General features: G+C 39.3%; 1 pseudogene; it reads right to left on the bottom strand.

The window, feature by feature from the left end:
- Positions 1-3,551: 3,551 nt before the first annotated feature.
- Positions 3,552-12,397, bottom strand: LOC102145679 (uncharacterized; annotated as a pseudogene).
- Positions 12,398-14,803: the final 2,406 nt, after the last annotated feature.

Here is a 14,803-nt window from a genome sequence, read left to right as displayed (position 1 = left end):
AATAGTCCATGAAAGCTGATTTAACAGAAATATTGTACGTTGGCAGTTGAAGTTTGAATATATTCCCTTAGCCAAATTTTACTTTCATAATTTGAAAAAGGATCACTGTGCTCATGACACAGCTTCCATTTTAGACCTTTGTAGTCTAAAATATGATATATTAAATTTCTACATCTCTCTCTATCTGGGCAGGATTAAGAATAAAAAGGTAGAAACTAAAGAACTGTAGCAATATCTCCTTATCTAACCCACAAGTTTCCCTTTCCTCAGCTATCTTATTTGTGAAACAATGATTGCCAATTCCAATGTATCTCCAACAGAGTGAATGAGAGATACATACACTTCAAAAGTAAAAGGGGGCAGAATACTGCTTAATGATTACATTACATTTCCTCCAAGTTTTCCTAACTTCTCAAAATGCATAAAGCATCACAACAGAATCCACTACAAGATCTCCAATTTTGTGGCATAGACAAACCATTTTGGTGTTTCAGTTTAGGACTATATGCTGAGAATTACATTTTTCATATCTTTGGTAACAGTTTCCATCTTAAAGTGTTTAGAATGCTACATGTGCATGCTTCTTGATGATTATCTTCCAAGTTTACAAATGGGAAAAGTAGAGATTAAATATGTTAGCAAAGTTTGAAAGTCAGAGTTAAGGCCAAGCTTTCCCTTAATGGAGAATTTCCCTGGATTCTCCGTGAGGCCTATCTTGGTGATTTGATTGCCTCTTCAGTCCTCTTCACTCATGGGAAACATACTGGTACCTCTTTTTCATAAACAATCACAGAATCGTATTTAGTATTAAATTCAAATAATTCATTTTTAAAAAAATTAAAATAATTTCCAGCATAATAGCCCATAATTACTTCAGAGTTAACTTTTCTAAGTGAAAATGAACATACCATGCTTTTCTCTAGGTTTTTCTTCTATATTTGATAATTACATCAAATGATGCATATATCCCAAATTTGATTAAGTTCACTCACAGTAAACACCAACAATGGGTACACTCAGCTCTGGTTGAAAGCATTGTAAAAGCCAGCAGCTGTTCTATGTAAGGGGCTAATTATGCATAATGAGTGTCTAATTTGAGAGCAACACAAAGCACATTTCATCTAAAAATCAAAGAAATTGATGTGACACGCTTAAATATCTCTTATGAATTTGTTGATTGTCCTTTCTAAGTCAAAGGATGAGGAGTCAGTGAGCACCACTCTCTACTCTTAGCTCAGGAACCAGAAAAGAGAGTAATTTTTCCTTTGGGAAGGACTTATGACCTGTGTATCCTGCTGAATGATACTGAGTACCTTGCTATTTAGATAGGAATACCTTAGTTCAGCACTGAGGTGCTATGTAGTGGCATTGAAGGCCAACTTTGCCCTTCCTCAATATACCTGCAAAATATAAAAGTAGTTGGTGGTGTCAACATGTTGGCAAATTCAGGAAATCAACCACAAACTTCTCCTTTAACAACTTGCCTCATATTTATGAAATATCATGGTCAAAGTATATCTGAAACATAAATACTTAAAGCCTGACGAAATATAAAACACTACTGATCCTGCTATCCTCTTTAAATTTTATACATTACTTCAAAGAAGCAGCATCTATTTGTACTTATTTTCTCACATTCTAAGGCAGGCAACGTTGAGCCCTATACTGCTTCAGAATCCACAGAGGCCAATCTGCATTGCACTGTCCTCTGTAGATACTTGGCTCTGTGAGAGAAGACAGCATTTCCATCTTGCTTATCATTCTATCCAAAATGTCTATCCCAACACCTGACACATAGTTGGCAATGAAGGAATATGCCTTGGATAAATAGAAATAGAACAAGTACGGTTATCCAAATGCTTTGAGCTTGAATGCTGTCTAGGTAATTGGATGGACAATTTCTTACAATTTTCATTTTTTTCTAATCATTTTTGTCCTTTAGGTGATATAACATACTTTATTACACATGGTGAGGTGAGACCCTCAGAGGGTTGAATCATTCCAACTGATGGATGTACTATCACCAGGTAAATATGACCCTTTAGGGAGGAAAATGCATACTTTTGAATCAGACTTTGGCTGGTATCCCAAGGCATTTAAACCCTCTGACCTCATGTTCTTTGTCTTTAAAATACCCACTTTGAAGAGTTGTTTTATTAGATGAGAAAGTGAATATAAACTCTCTAGCATCACACCCAATAACAAATAACAGGTCTGGATTTCATGTTAACTCCTTCCCTTTCCTTTATAGCAGTATATAGATGACTATTAGATTCAGAATCAGAATTTGAGTGAAAGAATTCTTAACAACACATTAGAATATTAACCCTCTCTTTTAACTTCACTGTAATCTGTGAATTATGCATCATTTTTCTGTTTTCGCTTATAGCTTTGGAAGGCCTATTGTCTGCTTATTTGATCTATAATCTGTTCATAAAACATATAAACTGGTTCTTGCCTTAAATCCAAATTGCACTCATCATCCAAATTAAGCATAGATATATAGACATAGATTTATAGCAAGAACAGAAATGGTTACTTAAAGGAAATCAACGTTAAACATTAAACTCAACAGGCCATATTAAACCCACATTAAATCCACCTGAGCTGCACTCGCCTCTTGACAGGGTAATTGTAAGGGGGACTAGTGAGGCTGAAGGGTGAAGTGATTGCACAGATGGTGAGAGGGTGGAAGACAGGTGTTTGAATAGACACAACCTTCTCACTAGGTCTGTCCAACTCAATGATTCTCAATATATTTTTCTTGCCCCACAAGTTCCATTTTTATTCACAGTGGTTTTGCAGATGGTGACTGAGTAAACAGATACAAATGACAGTAAAGTGTGTTTAAATATTAAACATGACATTGACATGGGCTGATCTAGCCTTTGGAAAGATAATTGTGTACAAGGTGTCCTTTTGTGATGACAGGCCCTAAGTGTTTAATGCCACCAGTGGCCATGAATCCTAAAAGCTACAAGCAGGTTTGGCTGCCAGGAGAGAATCATCAAATCATAAGACTTATATGTGATCCCTTACATTAGAGTGAACAGTGCATTGTCTTTCCTAGTCCCTATCACCATAGAAGAGAACGAGCATGTGTAATAGGTCAGCTTATGTCAATATATTTACAATAACATACAGGAGTATAGGAAGACAACAGGAAGCTACATTATGCTGAATCTGGCCCTGCCAGAGACCACTCCAAACAGCATTTAGTCAAAAGTCCTTGAGATAGCCATCCTGGAATGTTAGAAGCTAGTCACTGTACTAAGTAAGAAATACAGATTTTGGACTCCATTGTTTCAGAATAAAGCAAAAGGGACAGGTGACTTGTCTGAAGAGGACTGCCATTGCATTCTAAATTCCACTAGGAAAAGATAATATGAGCCTTGCTGCGGAGAAAGTGAGTCAAGTTGGTAGAGAAACAAAGATCCTAATTGTATTCTTTCTTTTATACACAGTGCTAGTAATGCCACTCTTTTATCCTAACCACATTCTGACCTTCAGCAAGATTCCATCTTAACAGAAAAGGACCACAAATTCTCACCCTACAGCAGCCAGATTAAAAGACTGTGGACACTGAGCATCACATTACTTTCATGGGGGACAAAGGCAAATGCTGTTCTGCACACGACACTCACAGGCTCACTGTCTCCATCCCTCTCATCAGTGCTTCGGCACTAAGCCTGGTCAGAATGGTAACACGTGGGAGAAGCAAAAGTGCTTCTCTCTCTTCTCTCTGCAAATACATGCATAGGAAGCGTTGCTTGTGTTCTACCTAAGCAGCCTCCTTGGGACAGTAAACAAGTCTAGGATGTTGGAAATTAGAATTTTACTTATTCATACAATATATTGAGTGCTTGTCAGCTGATAGGACCCATGACAGGTGCTTGGAACAGAGGGATGTGCAAGATGGATGTGGCCTCTGTCTTTATAGGACTTACAGCCAACTGGGGGTCATAGCACACAAACAATTACACAAGTAAGTATTAAAGTATAATTATGTGAATTGATGTATATAGAAGAAGTAAAATTTATGGAGAGCACAAATCACATAGTGGCATGGCCTAGGCTGGGAGTCAGGAAATCTTGTCTGAGGAAAACTGTTTATGCTGAGACAGAAAGCATGAATATTGGTTAGCCAGATGAAGAATAGGGAAGAGTGTTTTAGTGTTGGGGCAGAACAAACATGAAGTCCCTGGGATGGGAAAGCATTTGCACATGTGAGGAGAAAAATGAAGATCAGCACAGTTGAACATAAAGATGACATTTGCAAGGGCAAGATGGTGTAATTCCTTGTGGTAATGTATCCCTTGTGCAATGGGAAACTGTTGAAAAGTCTAAATAGAGATAGTGTGGTGTTATTTTTAAAAGTTCACTTTGGACGTCATGAAAACGAGAGAGATCAAAGGTGGAGGTGGGAAAAGGGGCTAAGAGACTACTGTAACAATGCAAGTGAAGAGATGTTGATGACTTGAACTAGGCTGGGTGATGTGAATGGAGAGAGACATATGCACATAAGTTAATTGCCTTTTCCTGAAGCCCTACCTGGGCCTTGTCCTTTTTCACAGCTAATTAGGCCAAAGCATTTAAATCATATCTTACTTTCTGGGAAAGAATTGCTTCCATTTCTGTAAATGGGCACAGCAGTACTTGTATTATCAAGAATAATGGTTGGTTCAGCCAGTCACCATCAGGAAGATCCTAACAATGTAAGGCTAATTCGTGTACTGGATGATACTGGATTAAAAGTGAAGCTATAGTACTTCTACCCCTTGATAAGCTGTCCTCTATACAGGGTACATTGAGATAGCTGGTTGCAAGTAATTAATAAGATTACAACTGTAATTTAATATGATTAAGTGAGGCACCAAGGTATACCATAAATAATTTAAACTGTCAGAATTGTAAATGAACAATCTGCATTTTATTTAGACCACCAATCTTTCCTTACCCGGGTAACTGACAATGGCTACTCTATGTCTTAATCCATTTGTTTTCTGTCTCTTTATCCTTGCCCACTCTTCTCTGTTGGGCTTTCTGTTGTCCAGTGGAATCCTCTGTGTCTCACCACTTTCCTGTCATGCCAATTCCCCTGCTCTCTGCTTTTGCCTTGTATTTCCTCCCCTTTTCCTGTTTACTTGGGTAGCTCTCTCTTTTTCTCTCCTATTTTCTTTGACCTGTCACTTCCCTTCTGCTGCCACACACTACACTGATTTCTTGCCCTCTCCTTCAGTTAGTTCTTTGCTTTTTTTTCTGTTCTGCTCTCACTGAAGGTTTCTCTTAGGAAAATCTTCTACTTTTCATAGGACAGAGGGAAGTTCAATCCCCAACTCAGTAATGAAGCCTGTGTCTCTACTAAAGTCAGGAGAAGAAGCTGATTGGATGAGCCAGAGAGCTCTTGCCCTACTTCTGGGAAACAAAAACATGTGCTATTACAAGGGATTTATCAAGGTTCTATCAGCACCAGATCTTTTTTTCCAAGACGTGAGCTTTGAGACCAAGTTCTACCCCTAAAGCTTACTCTAGTAACAAACGTAGACATTTGTTACTAGACAGAGGTAAACAGCATGTATTGTATATACCAATATCATCACACACACATCACACACATCAATCACACAGTCACATCAGATCAGTTGTCATCAAATTTTAGAACTGGAAGAAACATTAGACAAATTTGAATAGCATGTTAATTGGAAAGAGTAATTAGGCATCACCTACTAAGAGACCTTATGGCAATGAAATTGAGGACCGGTTCACTTTCATGAGATGAAGAGAAATGAACAACTTGAAGGAAATGGAGAATGGCTTAGCCATCCATGAGGCCTGTGGGAAGAAGATATCAGGGGCAAAGGCCATCAGCATGAGGCACAACAAAGAATACAAGTGACGCCCACTTTGTATCTAGGCATATGGGAGTGCTGGACCAAGTGTGTGCAGCTGTGACATCAAACACTATGTTCACCCACTCATGAACTTTAGCAGCCAAATCCCAAAAGTCATGGAAAAAGGATGATGAGGACTTGAAGTCATTTATGCATTCATTCATTCATTGAATAAATAATTCTTAAGCCCTTACTATGTGCTAAGCCCTCTTCTTGCAATGAGAATATAGTAGTAAACAAAACAAAGTCTTTGTTGTTAAGAAGGTTACTTTCTTGTGTAGGAGACAGATAATAAACCCCAAACAAATAAATGTACTACGACTACTACTACTAATAATGATTGACACTTATATCATGCTTACAATTGGCTAAAGATTCTTCTCATTGTTTTACATGCATCAACTCCCTTGATACAACCCTCTTTTAAGGTAGGTATCATTATAATTCCCATTTTACAGATGAGGCACAAACAAGTGAAGTGCCTTGCTTAAGGTCACATGACCCTAAGTGACAGAGTTATATAATGTCAGTGATAAATATCATGAAGAAAAATAAAGGTCAAGACATGCTGTCTACAGATCTAGCCAATGGAAGTAGTATCATTTAGAGTAACAACAGAATCTCTGGAATCTGAAATCTTGGATCAGTGTGCTACATCCAAGCTCTCTGATGTTAAATAAATTACTTCATTTATTTTGGGCCTCAGATTACTCATCTGTAAAATGGGGATTAAAAACCTAGTTAATGAGTTTTCTGAAAGCATAAAATAAGATTAAATTATATAATAATTGTAAAGATTGAGCACAGTCCTGAAGAACATCATATGTCTATTTTATATGTATGTGTTGTATATATTTTATATATTTATATACGTGTGTGTCAAAATTAAACAAGAGGGCTTGAAGCTCAGCAACAGCAAAAAAAATATGAGAAGACAAATTTCTTGTCGCTGCATGTTTTTGGGACAAGATTTAGTAACTCAGAGGACTAAGAAGGAATACAAGAGATTCAGATCTCTCTCCAAGTGAAATGGACTCTTTCAAGAAATGATCATTTTCAGCAGATATGCAAAGTCAGACGCTCCCTGAGGAACTCAGACTCACTAGGAAAGAGCAATGGAGCAGTTGGAGAGAAGCTGAGCTCTAGGGATTAGCAGGACTTTACATAACCCATAACCACAGGGGAAGCCCTAAAGTTGCAACGCATCACACAGCCCCTGTTGGTCATAGAACTCAGAGCTGAAAGTGAAAGAGCTGGACCAGCCTGAAGCCTTGTTCTTGAAAGACATTTCACCTGGCAATGTATAGGTGGCTCCTTGTACAGATCTAAAAGAAGAGAACATGGCCTGAAGCAATGACGTCTGATTTCATTAGAAAACTTATACAACCTCTTAATGCTCCCTTTTCCAGACTCACTCTGTTCAGCAGGAATCTAGATGCTATTTCCCATTATTGTAAAATGAAAAAGAAAAGTTATTTGTCACTAACGTGTTCCTCAGTTTTTTTCTCCTTCCTATAATCATGTTCTTTGCGTATCAAACATTTACGCTTCATTATTAATATTCTGAGATACGGCTAAGTTCATTCAAAGGATAGCTCTGAAACACATGTTATTTTTGGTTGGTTGGTTGGTTGGTTGGTATATTAGAAAAACATAAGCCTCATGATTCCAGAGTAATTTTCTTGGTCAATCAAAAAGATTTTAGGAACCATGACTTCTGACCAAGGTTAACGTAAAACAAAAGTTTAGTGCCAGCGTTAAGATGTATATTGGCATTGTGGTAAATGCTCATGGTTTGAAAATGAAGAAGAATGGATTTTATGCTGGGTTTTGCCAGTATTGTCTTCTGACATTTTTGGAAATCTAGCTAGCCTGTTTAGACATCCCTTTTTCAATGGTGAATGAGAATAATAAGGGTCCATAATATTGGTGTGTTAGACAGTGTTGTAGCTTTAAAAGGATTTATCTCTACTGCATAGGGATAGTCAATCAAGGGAAAATAAATTAATGGAATAACTTTATAGGGGCAGGAAGCAGGGAGAGTGCAATGTAAGCTTTGTGTTATATAATAAAATGTAAAGTTTGAACACATGTAGTATCCTTAATGAAACTTGTTTTAAAATACTCTTTCAGACTACTTTTAATATGATATGGTATGTTTGAGAAGTGTCCTAGGAGAAAGTGCAAGGGAAAATAATCTCCACATATTTATCATTATCAATATTAACACATTTCAGTGGAATGCCTAAGTATGTGGGACCTTCTGTTGAATACCTTAAAAATGATTGCTGGTGATACACATTAGTGGAATCCACCTTGCTCTGTTCTTCTTGGTCTACCAGATACCCATTGGCCAGTTTTGAGCCTTCCTAAAAGACACAGAACTGGAGATCCCAATTGTTTTATTGGCCTTGAGATTTTCACTAGACTTGATTCAAATTCCTAAACTTTCTAATGTAAATTTCCTGAGACAAACAACCTGGAGTGACTTTCACCACTGAAACTTAAAGTTTGGTGTCGCCCATACACCTAAGCAGGTTCTCAATAAATACGTGTAAGTGTATTCATGGGCAACTCCAATATGAGCAATCAGCACTGTCTTTTATTTGAAAGATACTGTCCTTTAAGTGTGAAGTCATGCTGACATATAATGAATGGCGTATCTATGTTTGCTACAGTGTTCTGAATCATGGGTCCCTCAGAGCAGTGACAATTAGGGATTCAAAATGGCAAACAACAAAAAAAGAAGGTTAAGAAAGAAGGCTTCAGGGAGGCCAGCCTGTAAACCTGAAGAATACTTTGAGTAAAATTGGGAGAGTGGTCTTTTTGGAAATACACATATTCATAACTCTGGATAGAATGGATAGATGGACTTGTAGGCAACTTTGAACAAAAATTATTGCCTCTTTAGTATAAAAAAGTCAGTTTCACACTGACTAATTTTTTTCAAAGTTTTTTCTGCTGTGTTTCTAGCAACTCAAAAGCATTACTACATGATTCTATGTCTAGAAAATCCCATAGTCTCAGTCCCAAAGCTCCTTAAGCTGATAAACAACTTCAACAAGGTCTCAGGATACAAAATTAATAGGCAAAAATCACTAGCATTCCTATACATGAACAGCAGCCAAGTTGACAGCCAAATCAAGAGTGTAATCCCATTCACAATCACCACAAAAAGAATAAAATACCTAGGAATACAGCTAACCAAGGAGGTGAAAGATCTGTGTAATGAGAATCACAAAACATGGCTGAAGGAATCAGAGATGACTCAAGCAAATGGAAAAATATTGCATGCTTATGGATAGAATCAATATTATTTAAATGGCCATACTGCCCAAAGCTTTTTACAGATTTCATTCTCTTCCTATCAAACTACCAATGACATTCTTCACAGAATTGAAAAAACTGTGTTAAAATTCATGTGGAACCAAGAAAGAGCCCAGATAGCCAAGGCAATCCTAAGCAAAAAGAACTAAGCAGGCAGCATCACATTACCTGACTTCAAACTATACTACAGTGCTACAGTAACCAAAACAGCATGGTACTGTTTTGCACTGTACAAAAATAGGCACATAGACCAATGGAACGGAGTAGAGAGCCCAGAAACAAGGCCGCACACCTACAACCATTTGATCTTCAACAAAACTGACAAAAATAAGCAATGGGGAAAGGATTCTTTAGTCAATAAATGGTGCTGGGATAACTGGCTAGCCATGTGCAGAGGATTGAAACTGGACCCTTTCCTTACACCATATACAAAGTCAACTCAAGGTGGATTAAATACTTGAATGTAAAACCCAAAACTATTAAAACCCTGGAAGACAACTTAAGCAATACTATCCTGGACATAAGAACTGGCAAAGATTTCATGATGAAGATGCCAAAAGCAATGGCAACAAAAGCCAAAATTGACAAACTGGATCTAATTAAACTAAAGAGCTTCTGCACAGCAAAAGAAACTATCAACAGAGTAAACAGACAATCTACAGAATGGGAGAAAATTTTTGCACTCTACCCATCTGACAAAGGTCTAATTCCAGAGTCTACAAGGAACTTAAACAAATTTACAAGCAACAAACAAACAACCCCATTAAAAAGTGGGCAAAGGACATAAACCCTTTTCAAAAGAAGACATACATATGGCCAAACAAGCACATGAAAAAGAACTCAATAACACTGATAGAGAAATGCAAATCAGAAGCACAGTAATATACCATCTCACATCAGTCAGAATGGCTATTTTATATATATATAGTATAAATTAGTGCAACCATTGTGGAAAGCAATGTGGTGATTCTTCAAAGGGCTAAAATCAAAGCTACCATTCTACAAAGCAATCCCATTACTGGGAATATAACCAAAGGAATGGAAATTGTTCACATAGAGACACATGCACAGCTATGTTCACTGCAGCACTATTCACAATAGCAAAGACATGGAATCAACCTAAATGCCCAAAAATGGAAGATTGGATAAAGAAAATGTGGTACATATGTACCATAGAATACTATACAGCCATTAAAAAAGAATGAGATCATATTCTTTGCTGGAACATGGATGGAGCTAGAGGCCATTATCCTTAGCAAACTAATGCAGGAACAGAAAACCAAATACTACATGTTCTTGCTTACAAATGGCAGCCAAATGATGAGAACACATGGACACAAAGAAGGGAATAATAGACACTGTGGCCTACTTGAGGGTCAAGGGTGGGAGGAGGATGAGGAGCAGAAAAAAATAGCTATTGGGAGCTAGGCTTAGTACCTGGGTGATGAAATAATCTGTATGACAAACTTCCATGACATGAGTTTACCTATGTAACAAACTCGCACGTGGACCTCTGAATCGAAAATAAAAGTTAAAAATAAAAAATAAAAGTATATATGTAAATTCAAAAAGTTGTAAATATGTGAAGAATATATCTTCATAGCATGGATAATATGGATGTATCTGACAAGGGAAAAAATGTTTTTGCAAGAGTTACATAAGAAACAAAAGGAGCACTGTGGCTTGTTGGGTTCACCCCAGCCATAAATTACTTTAACATCTGGCACAATAGGCTCTGAATATGTAGTTGTTGAATAAATGAAGAAATGTAGTGATCCATGTATAGTAGAATCTGTAAAAAGTCTTTTGAGTTCTGGAGATATAAAAACAGAAATAGGCTGGTCACAGTGGCTCACACCTGTAATCTCAGCACTGTGGGAGGCGGAAGTGTGAGTATCTCTTGATCCCAGGAGTTTGAGGACAGCCTGAGCAATATGGTAGAAAAAATCTCTACAAAAAAAATGCAAAAATTACCCGGGTATGGTGGTGCACGCCTGTAGTCCCAGCTACTCAGGAGGCCAAGCTGGGAGGATGGTTTGAGCTCGGGAGGCGGAGTATGCACTCCAGCCTGGGCAACAGAGCCAGACCCTCTCTCAAATAAATAAATAAATGAAAGTAAGACCAGAAATGCTCACTTTACTTTTTCTTTTTTCCGTAAGTTTATTAGAGCCCCTCTACATAATTTCAGTGTTCCTTTAGCTGACTCTGCCTCTTCAATGACTCTCCCACCAAGGCCCGGCTAACAGTGTGTGCTTGAACAGGGATGGTGGTGACACCCCACAGCTCAGGAAGTCTCTCTGGGCTCTACTTCTCACCTATGTCCTGAATGCCCTTGCTCTGGTCAAGAATACATGTCCTCTCTTCCACTGCTTGACCCTCAGTTATGTTCTTTACCCAGCTGCTACCGTCTTCCTGGTTTTAAATGTAAATATGAGCTTTGGCCCCTTTCTTTATCACACAAACCATAATCTGTGGAGTTTTTCTGTCTCACCTTTGTGCCTTACCCAGGCCTTAGGTCTAAGCCTGTGGGATACCCACCTAAATGTAAGAGCTGTTTGAACACTGGTCTCTCAGTCTCTTTCCTACCTCTCAGGCTACAGTGACTGAGTGTGCTGAAGATTCCTTAATGGCCAATATAACTGACTGATGTGTCTCTTTGGGAAGCTTCTCCATACCTCAGACAAGCACACACCCAGAGCTTGAAATCACAGGCGTATAGACTCGTGCTTTTCGAGTTAGTTCACTAGAAATAAAGGAGAAGCCTAGGCTTCAGGAGAGTTCCAAAGGCTGGCCGTGTCCTGAAGCTCAGGAGTGCCATCCATAGGGGTTGATCTGAGTATCACCAATAGGACCAGGGGCTAAGCATTTTAACCAGAGCATCCCAGAGCCCCAGGTTGGTGCCTAGAAATGCAGTAGCAAACAGAGGTCCTGCCATCCTTTCTTCTCAGTAGGAGTATTGCTGGTATCTAGGTTTTCAGAGGGGCTGATAACAGGTAGCCCACCTACCTGCGATCATGCTCAGCAAGAGAAAGAGAGATAGACAGGGTCTGCCCTCCAGCCAGAAGCCTACGGCCTCCCAGTAGCAGCAGCAGCAGCAGCAGCAGCAGCAGCATGTATGGAGGCTCATGCAGGAAGAGAGGACCGAGGAAGCCAGATGTGGGCCTTTTCCAGTCCTTCATAGAGAGCAGTGTTCCAAGTGCTTCTCCCCTGCTCACAGGTGATCCGTTTCTCTCTCATGACTGAGATGATGATGTAAGGAAGTACTCACAAGGCAGTATGGATAGCAGGCAAGAACAGGGGTCCCAGGGCCACACTGCCTGGATTCCAAGCCTGATTTTGCATGCATGATTGAGACTTTGGGTAATTTGCTTAAACTCATTGTAACTCAGTTTTTTCTTTATAAATTGATACTTCATCATGCAACAACTGTTTATTTGTGCTAATTATTTGGGAAGGGTAGTATTTTGGGAGCTAGGATATAGCCATCAACAAACCAGGTAACATTCCCTTCCACTGTGCAATGTTAAGTTCTATATGGGTTATAAGCAGTGCACAAATACATAAATGTCTTCATGGAGGTAAGAGCTGTGCAGAAAAATAAAGGATGGCAAAGGAATAAGCAGTGGGGTAGAGTATTTTCACGATCAGAACAGTGTTCACTGAGGAGATGACATTTGACCAGAGGTCAGAATGCCATGAGGAGTAAGCCATGCATATACCTGGAAAATGGTGTTTCGATTAGATTAAACTTCAAGTGCAAACATCCTGAAGCTAAGGCATGCCTGAGATCATGACATGATCTATTAAACACAGTTATTGTGACATAAAGTGAGTTAGTTCATTAAAGTAGAGCATGGTAGATAAATATTTCTTAATATCAGGTATTAGTATTATCAGAATGCTTCAAACTTTCTGGCCCAGCTGGTCCACTTTCGCACCTGACCTGAGGCCTCCCTGATGTTTGGGGACGCTGCCACCTGCTGCTGCTTGTTGGTAAACCATTGAGTGTGAGCAGCATGTTGAGAAACTGATGTGGAGTCTGATCTTCTGCCCTTGGTGTCCCTATATCTTGGCTTCTTCTGGCTAGATATTCACTCAGCTCCTTAAATCAACTCTGTTTTCTGCTTTACATCAGATTTCTACCATTAGTACTGCCTATGTCACCTGTCAAGTGTCAGCTTGCCTTCCAACACATCCGGGACAATTGTATAGGGAGATGTCTTTAAACACAGAAGACTGCTCTCAGTATATGTTACACTAGGGCCTGTGCTCTTGTCAAATGGCTATCTTCATCTTTGAGGCTAAGAAGCCATGGAGAAAAACAAAGATACCGAGTTATGGTGGAGTCTAATGAAAGAAAAATGGACCATCTCCCCCAGAGCTACCACTGCTTCAATGCATTCACCGTTGAAGGCTAGTACCTGCTCCCACAGACTCATGGCTTTCTGAAACAGCTCTGTTGAATGCATTTGTAATTTGCCACTAAAAAAATTATACTTCCACATGTTTACAACCTTGTCCATATCTGGGAAAGTGACAAGTAGAAAGTTGACTTTCTAGTCCTTCTGGTCTGGCTTTGATCTGTCTGTGCACACAGTGGTGCTGTTTGGTGTATGCAGAAGCCTGGGTACCTACAGGATTTGCTTAGTGAATATATCTCATATGACTTTCTGGCCCATCACACTTTCATAATCCCCTAACATACCATCCCATATTCAATAACAATAGCATCAACTACAATAGACATTTACCTGAGATCCTATGAACAAGTCATATGTTGGCTGGGCACGGTGGTTCATGCCTATAATCCCAGCACTTTGGGAGGCCAAGGCGGGAGGATCACTTGAGGCCAGGAGTTTAAGACCAGCCCAGACAACATGGCAAAACCCTGTCTCTACTATGAATACAAAAATTATCCGGGTGTCGTGGCAGGTGCCTGTAATCCAGCTACTCAGGAGGCTTGACACGCGAATCACTTCAACCAGGAGGCAGAGGTTGCAGTGAGCCAAGATTGCGCCACTGCACACCCGCCTGGACAGCATAATGAGACCTCGTCTCAAAAACAAAACAGATGTTTTGCTAAAAACTTTTTATCCATTATCTCATTTCAACCTTACATCAATCCTGTGTGACCCAGATACCCCATACATCAGCAGTTGTAAGATCACACCTCCCATGAATATCCAAACCACAAAAATCTAGGTCTCCTTTCCTTATTACTGTCAGAGGTCCAGTGGCTTATCCAGTTTCCCTTTCATGAATTTCTTGGAACCCCTTGGAAATTCTTCCTGTCCCTAAACATGGCTATCTATGGCATGTTGGTTTGGGTTTGTGCTGCTGCCTGGCTTTTCTGAAGGTCTCCTCTTCCTGTCCAGAGACTCTTTTCATTCAGGCATCAGCTGCTATTCTCCTAGCACAGCTTTGTCTCAAGTGTAGGCTCAGATGCTTTCCATATTTTCCTACAGTGATAGGGAAGATTGAGTTGTAATGTGTGAGATATTTATGATGGCTTTGGGGAACAGAATGGATTAATGCACAGAGGACTTGACACTGGTTATTAGCCATGGTTACTGTGGGAGTCCTCG

Source organism: Macaca fascicularis, chromosome 5 (assembly GCF_037993035.2).
Source record: "Macaca fascicularis isolate 582-1 chromosome 5, T2T-MFA8v1.1".
NCBI classification, from domain to species: Eukaryota; Metazoa; Chordata; class Mammalia; order Primates; family Cercopithecidae; genus Macaca; species Macaca fascicularis.
This window is presented reverse-complemented; position numbering and strand designations above follow the sequence as displayed.